A 15856-nucleotide genomic window follows, 5' to 3' on the forward strand; every position below is an offset into this window, starting at 1 on the left:
TTTTACATAAGGTGCTTTCACGGATCTTCATGCTTCCTTAAATTTTAAATATGCTGCCATTTGTTAAAATGTGTTAGTTTTGTTATGTGTTATATCCCTTCCCCCTGCATGCATAGAAAAAAAAATATGAACTTAACCTTCAAGCAACTTTTACATTTAGAATATTACCTCATTTTATTTCTTCTAACTGAGGTTATAAAGAAAATGGCAAATGTCATATGCTTTGTAAAGAAATGACAGTTTCTCAGAATATGTAAATGCACACCCTTAGACAAATAGGCCACTTAAATTCAGAGTCACAGTCTTTTGAATATTGGTTTAATATTCTCAGGTAAAGATTGAAAAGGTAACAAGTTTGGGAATCAGGTATCTACTTTGAGTTCTGAAAGGTAACATCACAGGTGTTGGTAGTTTATTGATATTTAATTTTTAAATGTGCTGCTGTATATATTTCATTGGTATTAGAAATATTTTACATAGTTATGTTATTTGTTAAATAATAGACCATCTTTTTATAACCTATCAGAAGAAGTCCTGATATTGTAAGATTAGATTGTAAATCCTACTGAATAGCTAGAATACAGAATTATTAAATTGGAAAGGAAGTTAAATCACTTAGACTGTCCTTCCCCCAGGAAGTTCTCTCTACAGTGTTATCCATGACAAATGTTTATGCAGGCACCCTAACCATTTAAAATATGAACAGAAGGAGAACAGATATATCGATAAACCTATTCCTGAGACAAGAAACCAGGGGAAATTTTTTTTAGTTGTGACCTACACAGCTAGTTAGAATCTACCTCATGCTTTTAAGATGGTGTTTAATCATAAGGATATCATGCATAACTGAAGTTATGTAATGTTGAAAATCATTTCGTGGCAAGTACCTCAACTTTATTAGGTCAGTGTAGGTCTCCTACATTCAACTATGGTCTCTAGGAGGACAGGGACCACACTTCTTAGCTCACCCTGGATCTCAAGACCAGTCCAAGGCCTTCATTCAGTCAGAGCTAGTTAAGAATTTGTTGATTGAATGAAGGAAATTTTAAAAAACTAGAAATTCCAAATGGTGCAATTACATCTGTGAATTTTAAGGTGTTATTGGAAAATGGGAAATATTACTGAGATTCGAAGATGGATAGGAACAAAGGTAAAGCATCAAAAATGTGCATATTTGTGTGTTACTAGAGTCAATAGTGATTGCCAGTTCCTATGCAGCCCTGGCACCACCTCTGAAACCTTAGCCAACCCCTTCCATGAGGTGTTGAGATACACGACAGACAGGTGATGAAGGAGAGGTGCTCTGGATGTTGCCTTGCCGCTAGATCCTGGTCTTTAGTGTCCGTGTCCACGGGGTGAGTTGTGAGCCCATCAGTTTCCCACACTACAGTCCTTCTCTGGCTTAGCCTTGCTTCCATATCCTGTGGTCCAGGTCCCCCCTGGCCCCTGTGGCCTGCCCCCAGGGATGGACCCCCCTCCACACACTTCTGAGGAGCTCCTGATTCTGGGCATGCCCCAGCACACCTCGACTCCACTCTGCCTTGTCTCCATCAGACCAGAGACCTCACTTAGACCCTGGGTATGGGGTTGCTGGTTCCCCATGTGCTGCGGTTGTCACTAGCCTGAGCTCTACCCAGGCGCCCATCTTTCTCATCTTCCACACTGCCCGTTCTGCTAAAGCAACTGCACATCTGAAGGCTATACTTATCCCCAATTCAATGGTACTTTTTCTAAAATGCATACACCCTAATGCTTACCCTTTTGACAACTTTCTCCTGAACCTACCTTTTAATATAAGCAAATTCAGTCTTCAATTCAAATAAGTGTATTTTGCTGCTGAAGCCACCATGTGATTTTGAGAGATAGTAAAGACAGACAGTCTTTTGCATTCACTTGTGGAATCCTGAAAATACCTCTTAGTGTCTCTTGCTTTTCTGACTTCTCGCTTGAAGACATCTAGACAAAAATGTGTCCCTGGGTCCTAGTTTCTGGGTTCAGAAATTGATTAAATGCAAGAAAACAATATACATTGCCTCTTCCTTAGCATGCATGAATGGTAGATGTGAATTTGCATCATGAGAAAGTAAATAAAAGAAGATTTCCCAGGGCAGCTAGGGAGGCAGAAAAAGCCAGCCTAGGATGGAAGTGGAGGACGTGACAGAGGTTATGAGAGTGAGAGTCCGTCCCACCCTACCTCGGTCACTTACTGGTATGATATAAATGCTAAGACTGCAAACTTTTGGCTCACACAAAGAAAACTACTCAACTTCTAATGCTTAACTATGTAAAATTTACTTTTAAAGTACAAGTTACAATTGTGTCGCCCCTCAAAGAAACAAGAAACTCATTACATTTCTAAGAATGTTCCTTCAGAAACATGGAACTGAAAGCTATTTTTAAAAATTGATCTGGCCCTTAGAAAACTGGGGCCTTTTCTTTAATTTACCTAAGGAATTGACATAAAAGTCTAGGGTTCTGCACCAGAAAAATGCAGAAAGTGTCAAAATAGAAGGCAGAAATACAAAAGGAGACTTTTCGCAACAACGTTCTATGTCTAGCATTTGATTCCAAGGGTGCAACATGGGGAAGTGAACATGTGGACTGTGAAATTGATGCTAATTTTCTTTCCCACTAGTCTAGCAGCCCTCAAAAATGTCATGTTATTAATTTAGTTACTTTACCAGAAATCCGTGTATGTGGTTAGTGTGTGTGTTTTTTTTTTTTAATTAAGAGACTTTACTTATTTTTAGAACAGTTTTAGATTTTCAAAAAATTGAGCAGATAGTACAAGAATTCCCATCTACTCCCTTTGTGGCACACAATTTCCCCTATTTTTACCATCTTGTACTAGTGTGATGTATTTCTTACAATTAAGCCATTGTTGCTGCTTCGTTGTTATTATTATTTAAAGCCCATAATTTACATTAAGGTTCTCTCTTTGGGTTGTACAGGTCTATGGATTTTGACAAACATATAATGTAATGCATCCACCATTATAGTATCATACAGAATAGCTTCACTGCCCTAAGAATCCCCTGTGCTCTGCCTGTTCACCCTTCCCACCTCTCCCCAACTCCTGGCAACCACTGATCTTTTACTGTCTCCACAGTTTTGCCTTTTCCAGAATGTTCTATCTTTGGAATCATAAAGTATGTACCCTTTTCAGACTGGCATCTTCATTAAGCAATGTGCATTTAAGTTTTCTCCATGTCTTTTCACATCTTGATGGCTCATTTCCATTTATTACCACAAAATATTTCGTTGTCTGGATATACCACAGCTTTACCAACTGAGGGGCATCTTAGTTGCTTCCAGTTTTTGAATAAAAGTGGCTATACATATTCATATATTTTTCTTAGTTGTGACCTACACGACTAGTTAGATTCTACCTCATGCTCTTAAGATGGTGTTTAATCATGAGGATATCATACATAACTGAAGTTGTATAATGTTGAAAATCATTTGGTGGCAAGTACCTCGTGTGTATTCATGTGTAGGTTTTTGTGTGGACATAAGTCTTCAATTCAATTGAATAAATATACCTAGAAGTGTGACTGCTGGATCATATGGTAAGAGTATATTTAGTTTTTTAAGAAACTGCTAAACTATCTCCCAAAGCGGTTTTACCGTTTTGCATTCTTACCAGCAATGAATGAGGCTTCCTGTTGCTCCACATCCTCGGCAGCATTTGGTATTGTCAGATTTTTGGATTTTAGCCATTCTAGTAGATGTGTAGTGGTATCTTACTGTTTTAATTTTCAATTCTGTAATGACATATGATGCTGACCATCTTTTCATATGCGTATTTGCGTCCGTGCACCTTCTTTGGTGAGGTATATGTTCAGATCTTTTGCTCCTTATTAAGTTGGGCTGTTTGTTCTTTTATCTTTGAGTTATAAGAGTTCTTTGTGCATTTTGGATACCAGTCCTTTATCAGATATATCTTTTGCAAATATTTTTTCCCAATCTGTGGCATGTCTTTTTATTCATATAATGGTTGATATGTGTTTCTGCTTTAAGGAGGAAGGGTTTTAAAAATACAATTTACAGTAGCAGTAAACATAAAAATTCACTGCAAATGTCTTATGTTCACTCTCAGGTAATGTCAGGGAACTAGGGACCCAGCAGAGTTTAATTAAAGGGGAGTGTCAAGTCCTGGGGGCTGTGGCTGACAATCCTACTTTATTAGCAATTGTGCAGCAGGCTGAGAATAAGAAGACAACCCAGTCCTGAGCTGCATCACTTCTAAATTAAGAATAATTCAGGAACTGTGTTTACAGTGAAATCCTGTCCTTCTCACATAGACTATATTATGTATAGGATATGAATTTCCATCCATGAATCCAAGTACATAAAAAATCATCACTTTGAAAATTTCCTTTAGCTCAACTTAATCCCATCTGTGAGCCTCCATTCTGCCGGTTAAACAAGAGACCGTAACTGGGTCATGCAGGCGTCACCTTCCTTTCCTGCAGCCCAGTCAGAATTCAAGAAGTTCACCTGGTACCTGGAAAATGATGGAAGGACCTCAAGTCCCTAGTCCGTCCTGGTTGCCATTGGCACCCTTACTATCTGAGCCCATAGTGGCCTGTGAAGTCCGGCAGCTCCCTGCCCCCATGCCACAGTGGGAAATGAGAATATCTACTGAGGCTGGGCCCCATGAGCAAAGCACACTGCCTTTCTAGGTATGAGCCGTCACACCTGAGGTTGCTACCCCTCGGGAGCACGGACAGAGGGTTAGTTGGGTTTCTACTGCTCGCGGGACCCATACAACCATCCCCTGCCCTCCCTTCTCGCATTTCAAAAGCATTCTCTCCCTCTCCTTTCACCTCTAAGCCACCTGCATCATCTCTTCCATGGGCTTTCACAAAAGTCTCGATGAACCTTTGATCTTGTATCTCTTCTGCTTTCCCCCTTGCACAAACCTCTGCATCAAGAAAGCTTAGAAAATAAACAGTAATTAACATTTCAATAAATAATGCTGCTCTAATTATTTGTGAAAACTATTCTATATTAGAACTCCCATCAGCGCCACCTCCTAGAGTGCTTTTACACTTGACCACTGGCCACAGGAGGCCACTTCCATATAACAACAAACAGATGACTGAACTTGGAAAACTCAGCTAAATGTTCAGAGGTTTCTAGACTCCCATGGGTTTCTGGCTCTGTCACATGGAGTAGATCTCTGGTGAAGTTTGGTGAGGGCAACTTTCACACCCACACATACCAGCTGCTGTGTGTAGCCTCTCCCCCTCTGGTTGCTTATCCTTGCAGCCTTGGCCTCTTCAGTTCTGAGAACATCAGAGAATGAGGCAGTGGAGGAAGTAGGCCCACACAGAAAGCAGCTTTCTGAAGTAACCTCAGCAACTTCCTCCTCACCAAACACAAGGAACTGATCTTCTCCATTGGGCTCGGCCTCCTGTCAGCCAAGGACAACGCTGTTGACCACTATCACAGTTGGCCCCGCTCCACCCTCGGCTCTGATGACATATGTGGGAGTTAGAGGAATTTTGATTGACTGACTGCTGGCCTGTCACACAAACAAGATGGGGCAAGGGGGTGTGATCTGATTTGACATGTGAAAAAAAAGCCATGGTGAGCAACCCCCTGCAACTGTTGAAAGGCTAATTCAATCTCAGACTCATTAACAAAAGTGATCTTGTTCACTGCCTGTTCTGCCCTGAGAGCCTTCTCTGCTAGGAGGTAGGTTGACTGACTCAGGGAGAAGGGTGCTGGCGGCAGAGCTGCCAATGGATGAGGGTCCTAGAGACCATCGGCATGAGGGGCAGTTGAGGACTGTAGTATTCAGCCGAGAGGAGAGACTACTAAGGAAATTTACAAAATCAGCTTTCAGTTATTTGGAAGGGTTTATATAAAAGGATAAAATAATATGTTCTCGTAGTTCTAGAAAACAGGACAGAGACAAGTAGATGGTACTTAAGGATCAGAGGAGTGAGTGTCAGTAGTTTGGGGATTATTTATAAACAAGACATTCTTCTGTTAACTCTCTTATCAAATAGTGAATTTCCCAACTTGACAAGTAAGAAAACACAGGCTAGACATGTATCTGTCATGACACTGAAGGGGTCCTTGCTTGCTTGAGTGAGAGACTGGAATGATGACTTTTGAGGTCCCTTACAGCCTAGTAACTCTAGCTAAGTTGGAGAATAAGAGAATTCCATGACACCATATCACCCCTGATTTCTGCTGCCTGCCTCACCATTCATCTCTCTTTACTCTTTTTAATATCCTTCTACGTTACAGCATTGGAGGAGGCTGCTCTAAGTAGGAACTGAAATAAGTAGATTAAAGAAGTGCTGTGGAAGGGAAAACAGTAAAACAACTCTTTTTTTTAAGAGCCTACTATTGCCAGGATCTGTGCTAGGCACCATATATATGCCATTCTATTTAATCCTCATGACATGCCTATGAGATATTTAGTATTACTTCTGTGAGGAAGCCAAAGCTCAGAGAGGGTAAATAACTGCCCCAAGAACACACAGGCATTAAGTAGTGGAGCAGGGTTTGAACACAGGTCCCTGTGACTCCAGAGCGCACTGTGATATTTATTTTTACTGATCTGTTTATGGAAAATGATACTGCTTTCTGATTTAGTATTAACACAAAGATTTTTTTCTAAATAGATTTACTTAAAGTATGTTATAAAAATACTATATAAATAATGGAACAGATTTTACGTAAGTATGAAGTGTTACTAGTAGCTAGAATGATGAAAGTTTGGGAAATACTACTCCAAATATTTTGACAGCTAGCCTTTCAGTTTAGCCTGTCTTATATTTGGACTGCTGAGTACAAGGAAAAGAAGGAAACATGAAAATTAAGTGAAATATGAGTTACTTCCCCTATGCTCTGATAGGTGGGTAATTGGTCATATGTTACAATGAGAAAATCAAATGAACCCTTTCAAACAACAGCAAAAAAATTGTGATTGTAAAATCCAGAGGAAAACCCCAGGTGGGATCTATCTGTATGAAGGATGAAGTTTCCAAGGTCTGAACATAGAATGACTGGGAGGAAGTGATGACCCTGTGAGTCAAGACCCTGGACTCTGGGGGAGCCCTGTGGGTTTGAGAAGCCCTGGATGAAAGGTGAAGGGTTTTACAGACCTGTTTACAGACCTCTGTAGTGACAGAAGGGAGGGAGATCTTTGTGCAAAGGTCAAAGTAAGAATTGGGAAAGTCTGAAAAGAAAATAGGAAAGTAGTAATGAAGATGAAATAACTGCTTGGCATACTCAGTGCCACGTTATCTACAGGCAAAGACTCCTTTGTTTTTCACAACAATGCAGCAAAAAGTGATTATGAATCACATTTCATAAGTGAGAAGACTGACATTCAAACATGCTCAATAACTGGCCCACGGTCCAGTGGTCAAGCCAGGACTGGACCTCGGACCACCAGTTCCAAACCCACACCCCTTCCCTTGCACCACACACTTTTGCGTGGATGAGCCTCCACAACCCTGTCAACAACAAACTGTCAGTTTGCGACTTTGAATGTCTCCTGCTTCACAGGACACAGCTAGCCTCCAAGAGATCAGGGAGGCATGCCCAGAGGGGGCTGCTTCTCTCTTTTTAAGCTCAAGTGCCACAGACCTCAGAGGCACGTAAATGTCCCCCACACTGAGCAGAGGACTTTGCGGTGCCTGATCAGGGCAGAAAAAGGAGGCATGCACCTGGGGGAAGATCATATATGAGTGAAACCTGTCCCCGCTGAAGCACTAGGTTTGGAGAAATCTGCTGGGCGTTTACACACCTTTCCCACTTCTGCTTGTGACTTGTAGCCAAACTCAAGAGCACCACCCACTACCGGGAATAGTGGACCAAGGTAACAGAAACATTCTAGATTCATACAATTGGGGTTAGATTACGATCATCTGAAAATGAAGGTTGTGTATGTCAATTGCCTTCTAACAGGATGGGTGGAGAGGTGTACTTAATGAATGATTTGGGGGAAGGGCTAGAAGTGAAGCACCTGGCCTCTCTGCTCTCACTCACTGAAGACTGTCTTCTGAAGCCTGTGGAACTCAGTGCCTGCCACATGGTTGCCCACATTTGTTGAACTGAACTGCATTTTCACCTATGGGCTTCAAAGGCTGTATGTACTCTGGGATCTCTGGGAATCTGTCAGGGAAGGCCTCTTTGTCATGTTTGTGGATGGGGCTGCCTTTGGGGGTTTCCCAGGGCTTTACACTCACGCTCCGAGGGTACGTTTGTAGTCATTCTCATCAGTGGAAATGCCCACCTGCCGACAGAAGTTATTTGGAACCAAGCAAGAGCACTGTCCCTGGCTGTGGTGTTGTTTCTCTAGTCAGTTCCCCTTTTTGTATTTGAGTTCTACCGTCAGTCCTGACATTATTTCCCTCTCTGCAAGGAGCCTTAGGAGGTACGGGGAGCTCGCAAAGACTCCTTTTGTTTTTTTCTTACTACCGTGCTTCTGTGTTCCTTGGGAATGCTGCTGTGCTTATGCATCTGGTCTCTTTTTGGAGCTGCAGTGGACAGGCATTTGTGACAGGTATGTTTGTGGAGGCTCAGACGCCTAGGGAGTGGCATGAGATAAAGCTGCAAGATGCCTCTGGGCAGAGGTGCTGATGAGCTAATGGCCGGCCAGGGAATGAGTAAAAGGGGTTGCAGAGAGCATGCTTAAAACCTCTGACCATCAGGTTTGCTTCTCAGATTGACTACATTGGAGGTGGGATATTACAAAAAATGTATCCCTTCCTGCCAGATCCCTTCATCTGTTTTTTGTGAGCTAAGAGACAGAATAGGCAGGAAATAGAAGGTGCCACTTACCAAATAACTGGCAGCTGTCCTTGGCCTTGGGGTGCTGGGGTCTCTGAGCAGCCTCTGCTCTAGAAGAAGCAGTCCAAAGATGTCAGCTGGCCCCGCCTGAGTCCCCTGTGCCAGTGGGAAATCCAGAGAAGGGGGATTTCCTCCTCTTGCAGCCTCTCTGCAACGGACTTACTTGGCTTTCCTGTTTGACCTTTCCCTTCTCTGGTCCAGAGACCCTTCCCCAATATTTCTTCCCATCCAAGTGCCCCATCCCAATATTAGCCCCACTTGGCACCAGAGACCAAGAACTAATTTAAAAAGAAATATTCTTGGGTCAAAAAAGAGCCCAGGCAAGTGATTGAACGTACTGTTTCACATGCTGTGAACATATTTGCATTTGCATTTGCAAACGGGCTTAAAATATCATCTCCATTAATAGTAATTTAAGGTTCTGGAGAGTCAGGTGAAAATAGTTTTTGGCAAAGGGAACTTCCTACTCCTCTTAAACTGTAATAATGAAGGAGATGAACTGTTTATCTTACATGTAACCTCAATCTTGGGACTAAGGCCCTGGACTAAAATGAGTCTATTTATGTGCTCAGACTTGCAGTTCGTGTTATATCTGCTGCTGCAGATACCATTAATATTATTTATGTGAGCTATCCTGTGTATAATGGAAGCTTTTATAAATCTCTATTTATGTGTTCCTAATATATTTATTAAGTGCTTGCTATATTCCAAGTACTAGGGACTTAACAGGTAGCATGAAAGACATAGGTGAAGCTGTACTCTTGGTTTCTAGCCTAGTGGGGAAATCACATTAATTTAATCACACTAAACATGACTACATAGTGCTTTAAAGGGAAGGAAATCGTTCTATGTGACTATATCAGCTGATTAATTACTAAGCCTTTGCATTTGATATTTTGGTTAGTCTATTATTCTTGAATTTCATATGCCTCTTCCTGGGTGGGGTGAGGATGGGATTTTATGGAGTCAAGGCTAGGGCGGGTAGGGAGAAAACATGAGAAAGATGAGATGAGCCAAGCCAGATTCTTCAGCAGAAAAATCAAGGTTGAAATACCATGTTTCAAAAATCAGATTGAGGTGGGAGTTGAGGTTAGGGGTCCCTAGGCCAGGGGATTGAAGCTTCAAAGAGATAAAACTAGAGCAAAAGCAAGCGCAGAGGGTGGCAGAGAGGTCCCTGGGCGGTTTTCCACAGTCCATTCTAGTGCTGGCAATTCACCTTTCATGGCAGGTAAGAGTATTTGTGGGGTGGGAGAAAGGGTAGGGCCATAGGCTAGGCACACAGCCCTTTACTGGCCCTTATCTCTCCTCTCATCTCCTATACAGCGCTGTTTCTGAACTGTACATTGGCTTACACTCGGGCTGAGGTTTGGGGAATAGGCGCCATTTTGAATATGTTTGGAGGAAGAAAAGTGTGTCTTCAGCACTTTCCACCTCCCCATCATGGCCCTGAGACCTCAACACCGGGAAGCATCTCGTTCCCTATTGGTCCTCCTTTATTCATGGATGGATATGATTCCTTTCTAAGTTCCATGTCTTTTTAGATAAATTAACTTGAACCTAATGCCTAATGGCTTAAAAACAAACAAACAAAAAAAACCCTCTCTCCTCCAGCTAGTATTTGCATTTTAACAGGGGCTTTCAAAAAATGCCTTAGCCCAAGGAATGAGTAATGTGGGAATTCCAAGCAGCAGGGTAGGACTGGTGCGCAGAATGGGGAGAGAAGGCCCCTCAAGTTGTGGCCCTGAAACGTTGGCTTCCTCTCTTTGACCATGATGCTGTTTCTGAGAAAACAAGAATCAGGCTACCTTAGGGGGCCAGGATGGGCATGGCTCCTTTTTAGTGAGTTCTGTAAGCCTCATTCCTGGCAGTCAGAGCCCTCGAGTGGATGAGCACAGACTAGGAGAAGCACTGTGAAACTTTGCATGATCCTTTTTTTTTTGGCAAAAAGGAAAAAAAAAAAACATTGTTTTCAAATTCATCAGTAGTTTGAAATAGGGTGCGCTTTGACTCAGAGAGTTTCGATTCTAGATACAACTCGTCATGCCCACCACCCCTTTACTGCTTCAGGCTCACCATCTCAAGTCGATGAGCCTATAATACTGGCTTTCTTGATCCACCCTGATACCAGCCGTCACCTCTTGACAGGGTTATTTTCTTTAAGCTGTCATTACATCATTTTTCTGCTCCCAAACTATTAATTCCAAACTCCCAATTTTCTGTTAAATTAAATATGAATTCCTTATTTGACTTTTCATGTGCTATTAAGCTATCTTGCTCCTTGCTTTACTTATAGAAACTAATTTCCCATTATTTGTCCAAAGACAACCTCTGCTTCAGTCCAGTCAGCTTTTCTTATTATAAAAATTCCGTGATCACTCCTCCATTTCCATGTGTCCTTAAAAAATGTTATTTGATTGGGTCTCAAAAAGTTTCCAAAGAACATTATGCCAATGAAAAGCATCAAACACAAGGTTATACTTGATGCTTTTACACGTGTGTGCATGTATGTGTGTATCAAAAATATGGCTGAAATGTTTATCCAGTGAAACTCAATCAACACTAAAAAATGGTTCTTTCGGAAGCATCAGTTCTTTGAGATCCATTAAACAGATGCCTCGGATGCAGGGTTATGTATTATCAGGAATCTGTCTTGGGAAGAATTATCGGGAGTTTGCAAAGCCTTTCAAGGACAGAGGAAGATAGTTACCACGTTGAGTTCTAGGAAATTAACAATTGTTATTGTTAAATGAAGACAGCGTTTCTCAGAGGAAGACTGTTAAACAGTGCTGTGGCCTAGGCTGACAGCCCTCATGAGTGGGAGTATCAGAATGAGCAGACTTAATTACTTAGAACCAATACTGGGTGGAACCTCATCTGCTGTAACAGAAATAGACTCGTGCAAGTTCTAACATGCAGGGTACAGTTCTGACACCAAGTCTGACTCACTGTCAAAGCTCAGCTCAACTATTACCACCTTTACACCACCTTCCAAGCTGTAGGAGTGCTTGCTATACATGTCTTCTGAAGCCCTGGATCACTTGTAGCCAGCTCAGCAGACTCTACCCAGACAGGGATAGAGATACATTAAATGTACCATATTGTCTACTATGTTAAAATGAGAGGAACTGACTCAGGGTGAGAGCAATGGAGTGTCCAGATGTTCTCCTTTATTTCTCCTTATTCCTGGAAATGTAATGAGAATCTTAGCGGTGAACTGAAAAGTTATGAGTTCAACCACCCACTCAATTCGAGATTCGCTCCTAAAATGTCTCTTCTGTGTTATTACCCCCACTTTGGTTTGAATAGTACTGGTGACAGGGAGCTTATCACCTCACAAGAAAATCCAGTCATTGATTGTAGCTCTCTATTAAAAGTTTTCCATCGTCTGGAACTGAAATCTGGCTCCCTGTAACTTTTAGTTATTGGAACTACTTGCCCTTCAGCAACAGTGTATGTATCCTCCCATGGAAGGGCCCTTAAATATTTGCAGATGGCCAGCATATATTTGCAATCTTTTCTTCTGCAGGTTCATTACCGTAGTCCTTTTAGTTGTTCTTCATCTGACATAATTTCATTATTCACTAGTGAACCTTGCTGCCCTTCCCCTTGATAAACTGAATTTGTCAGTGTCATTCAAGTATAACTGACCTCACAGAACGTGATACCACAAGCGATGTGGTCTGATTAGCAGAGTTCAGTGAATGAATCCTACGCTAGGATTGGATGAAATTTTAGTTAGCCGTACCACACTAACATTTATGTGATTTTTATGTTTACTATGGATAGACTATTTCTCCTGTGTCCACTTATTCCTCTTATACAGTTGTTATTTCAAAACTGAAGTACAGATTCTCACACTTACCCTTAAGAAATTCATCATGTTAGTATTAGTCTCTCTTTTCAGGCTTTATGAATATTAATTCAGCTAACCAATTTTTGAGCGATCTCATTTTGTCCCATCTGCACAGCATAAGTTTGATTTCTGTTGCTTTTATTAGTAGTTTTACTAAATATGTGAAAGTGAAATAGTAAAACACAGAGTCTTGTAGCATCCACTGTGGGATCAGTCTTTTAGACAAGAATGATGCAGTTGCTGAGTCAAATGAATAAATGAATAAATCAAACAATACTTTGTCCTCATTTCCTATATTGATCTATAACCATATCCTGTTAATTATAATTCTAAATATTTCTTGATCTATCCACTTTTCCCTCACTTCACCTGCTACTATCCCAGACCAAACAGCCATCTTCTTTTACTCAAACAAGTGCAGTAGCCAACTGATTGGTCTTCCTGCATCTGTCCTGGCTTCGCTGTCATCCATTTGCTACACAGAAACCATGGTCATCTTTTCAAAATGCAAATCTGATGATGTCACTCTCAGCTCTAATTTCTTTGATGGTTCACATATAAAGACCGAAATCTTTAACTGACCCAGAAGACAAGTGTAATCTGGCCCCTGCTCACCTCTTCAGCCTTGTCTTTCACTTGTCTCTTCATTTTGGCCACAGGGACCTCCTCGTACATTCTCTCATGTGCCCTCCTGCCTCAGTGCCTTTGCATATGCTGTTCCCTTTGCCGAGAACTCTTCCTGTCAACTCCCAAGCCCTTCACCTACTTAGCACCTACCTATTCAATCTGTTCTGTTTGCCTATTGATACATTACAAACTGTCCCCAAACTTAGCAGCTTAGAACAAACTTACCCACTCTCACAATGTTTGGGGTCAGGAATTTGAGCAGGCCTTGGCTGATTTTTCTGTTCCTCATGCCATCAACTGGTATCACCTGATGTTATTAAGCTGATGGATGGGCTGATCTGGAGATGCACTGTCCAGTTTTGTAGACACTGATCACTTGAAATGCAGCCAGTTCTAACTGAGATGTGCTGTAACTATAAAACACCCACATGATTATTGAAGATTTGGTACCACCAAAAAACGTTTAAAATATTCATTAATAATTTTTATTCTGATTACACATTGAGATTATAATATTTCAGATACATTAGATAACATAAAATATGTTATTAAAATTAATGTCACCAAGGCCGGGCGCGGTGGCTCAAGCCTGTAATCCCAGCACTTTGGGAGGCCGAGACGGGCGGATCACGAGGTCAGGAGATCGAGACCATCCTGGCTAACACGGTGAAACCCCATCTCTACTAAAAAATACAAAAAACTAGCCGGGCGAGGTGGCGGGCGCCTGTAGTCCCAGCTACTCGGGAGGCTGAGGCAGGAGAATGGCGTAAACCCGGGAGGCGGAGCTTGCAGTGAGCTGAGATCCGGCCACTGAACTCCAGCCTGGGCGACAGAGTGAGACTCCGTCTCCAAAAAAAAAAAAAAAAAAAAAAATTAATGTCACCCATTTCTTTTTAATTTCTTTAATATGTGACTACTACAAGTTTTCAAATTATATCTGTGGCTTGTAATTGTGGCTTGCATTATATTCTTTTTTTGAGATGGAATCTTACTCTGTTGCCCAGGCTAGAGTGCAGGGGCGCGATCTCTGCTTATCACAACCTCTGCCTCCCAGGTTCCAGTGATTCTCCTGCCTCAGCCTCCTGAGTAGCTGAAATTACAGGTGCCCGCCACTACGCCCGACTAATTTTTGTATTTTTACTAGAGACGGGGTTTCCCCATAATGGCCAGGGTGGTCTCAAACTCCTGACCTGAGGTGATCCACCCACCTCGGCCTCCAAAGTCCTGGGATTACAAGTGTGAGCCACCGCACCTGGCCTGTTTTATATTCTTATTGGACAGTGCTGATCTAGAGAAGGGATCAAGCAGTTTTTTCTATGAAAGGCCACATAGAAAATGTTTTCAGCTTTGCAGGCCATGAGGTCTCCATCATAGCTGTTCGACTCTTCCATTGTACTGCAAAAGCAGCCATAGATAATAATTTACAATAGACATGGCTGTGTTCCAGTACAACTATTAATAAAAGTAGGTGGTAGCCAGATTTGGCCTACAGGCTGTAGTTTGCTGACCCCTGATCTAGAAGATCCAAGATTTTATTCATATGTCTGGTGGCTTGGTAGAGATGGGAGGAAGGCCCAGATGGGACCATTGACCCAAACAGCTATACAGGCCTCTCCAGCATGATGGTCTCGGGATAGTGGGACATCTCGGGATGGTGGCTCAGAACTCCAGAAAACGTACTCAAGACAGACAGGTAGAAGCTTCAAGGCTTCTTATGACCTAGCTTTTGAAGTCCCAGAATACCCTTTGTACTGCATTCTATGGTCAAACAGGTCACTCAGGCTAGCCCAGATTCAAAGAGAGGAGATCAGACTCTACCTCTTCATGGGAGGAGTAGCAGCCAAGAATATGTGTTTATTTTTAATCTACTATATCATTCTTCAAATCTCAGTTTAGGCTGATCCTGTTATGGGCTCTCAAAGTACCATGAACCTCTCTTTTGTAGCACTTGTCATAGCTAGTTTTACATTTCTTTGTATGATTACTTGATCACTATCTTGCTTTTCTACTAAACTGTAGGCAACCACATGAAGAGGAACTGTTTCTGGTTTTGCTCATTATATTCCTAGCACCAAACACAATGCCTGGTTCAATAAATATTTGTGGAAGAAACAAATGAATGAATGAACCGATAGCAAATGAATGAATAACAACTGTATCAATATTAATACCACATTTCTCCCTATTGCTGTCAAATATATCATGAGATACTCTGTCAGAAGCCTTGCTAAAATTCAAATATATTTGATTCCCAATAACCTTCCTATTTTGCAGTTCAGAAACTTTATAAAGAAAGAAATAAGCCTGTCTTACTCCTCCCAGTATCTTGAAGGTAGTAATACCTGCTGCCAACGTATAGCTTCAGGTCCTGGTGCTCTGAGAAGCAACGCTGTGCAGCATATCACACCCAGAAGCAAGCCAAGGCCCCAGGCAGCTAGGGTTGCACTGGAACTCCACTCTCCTCTCAGCAAGCTGATGACGTGCCAGTCCAGCAGGCCTGGTTTGTCCAACCACAAGTATGAATTGGCAGAAGGCAGTGAGCTGGGCCCTGAGTGC

The 15856-nt window shown here is 41.9% G+C and overlaps 1 protein-coding gene across 5 annotated transcripts in view; it reads left to right on the forward strand.

Annotated features, from left to right (window-relative positions):
* CD86 (CD86 molecule) overlaps window positions 1-15856 on the forward strand; it is a 62414-nt gene that overhangs the window by 12645 nt on the left and 33913 nt on the right. For 2 of the 5 annotated variants that reach the window (XM_025375879.1, XM_025375880.1), the window contains exon 1: window positions 8334-8533. The exons of the other annotated variants lie outside the window; for them this stretch is intronic. The gene's annotated coding sequence lies outside the window, so the exon portion shown is untranslated. Of the gene's footprint in view, window positions 1-8333; window positions 8534-15856 lie in introns of those variants that run through there. 5 annotated transcript variants of the gene reach the window in all.

The sequence above is a fragment of the Theropithecus gelada genome, chromosome 2, assembly GCF_003255815.1.
Source record: "Theropithecus gelada isolate Dixy chromosome 2, Tgel_1.0, whole genome shotgun sequence".
NCBI classification, from domain to species: domain Eukaryota; kingdom Metazoa; phylum Chordata; class Mammalia; order Primates; family Cercopithecidae; genus Theropithecus; species Theropithecus gelada.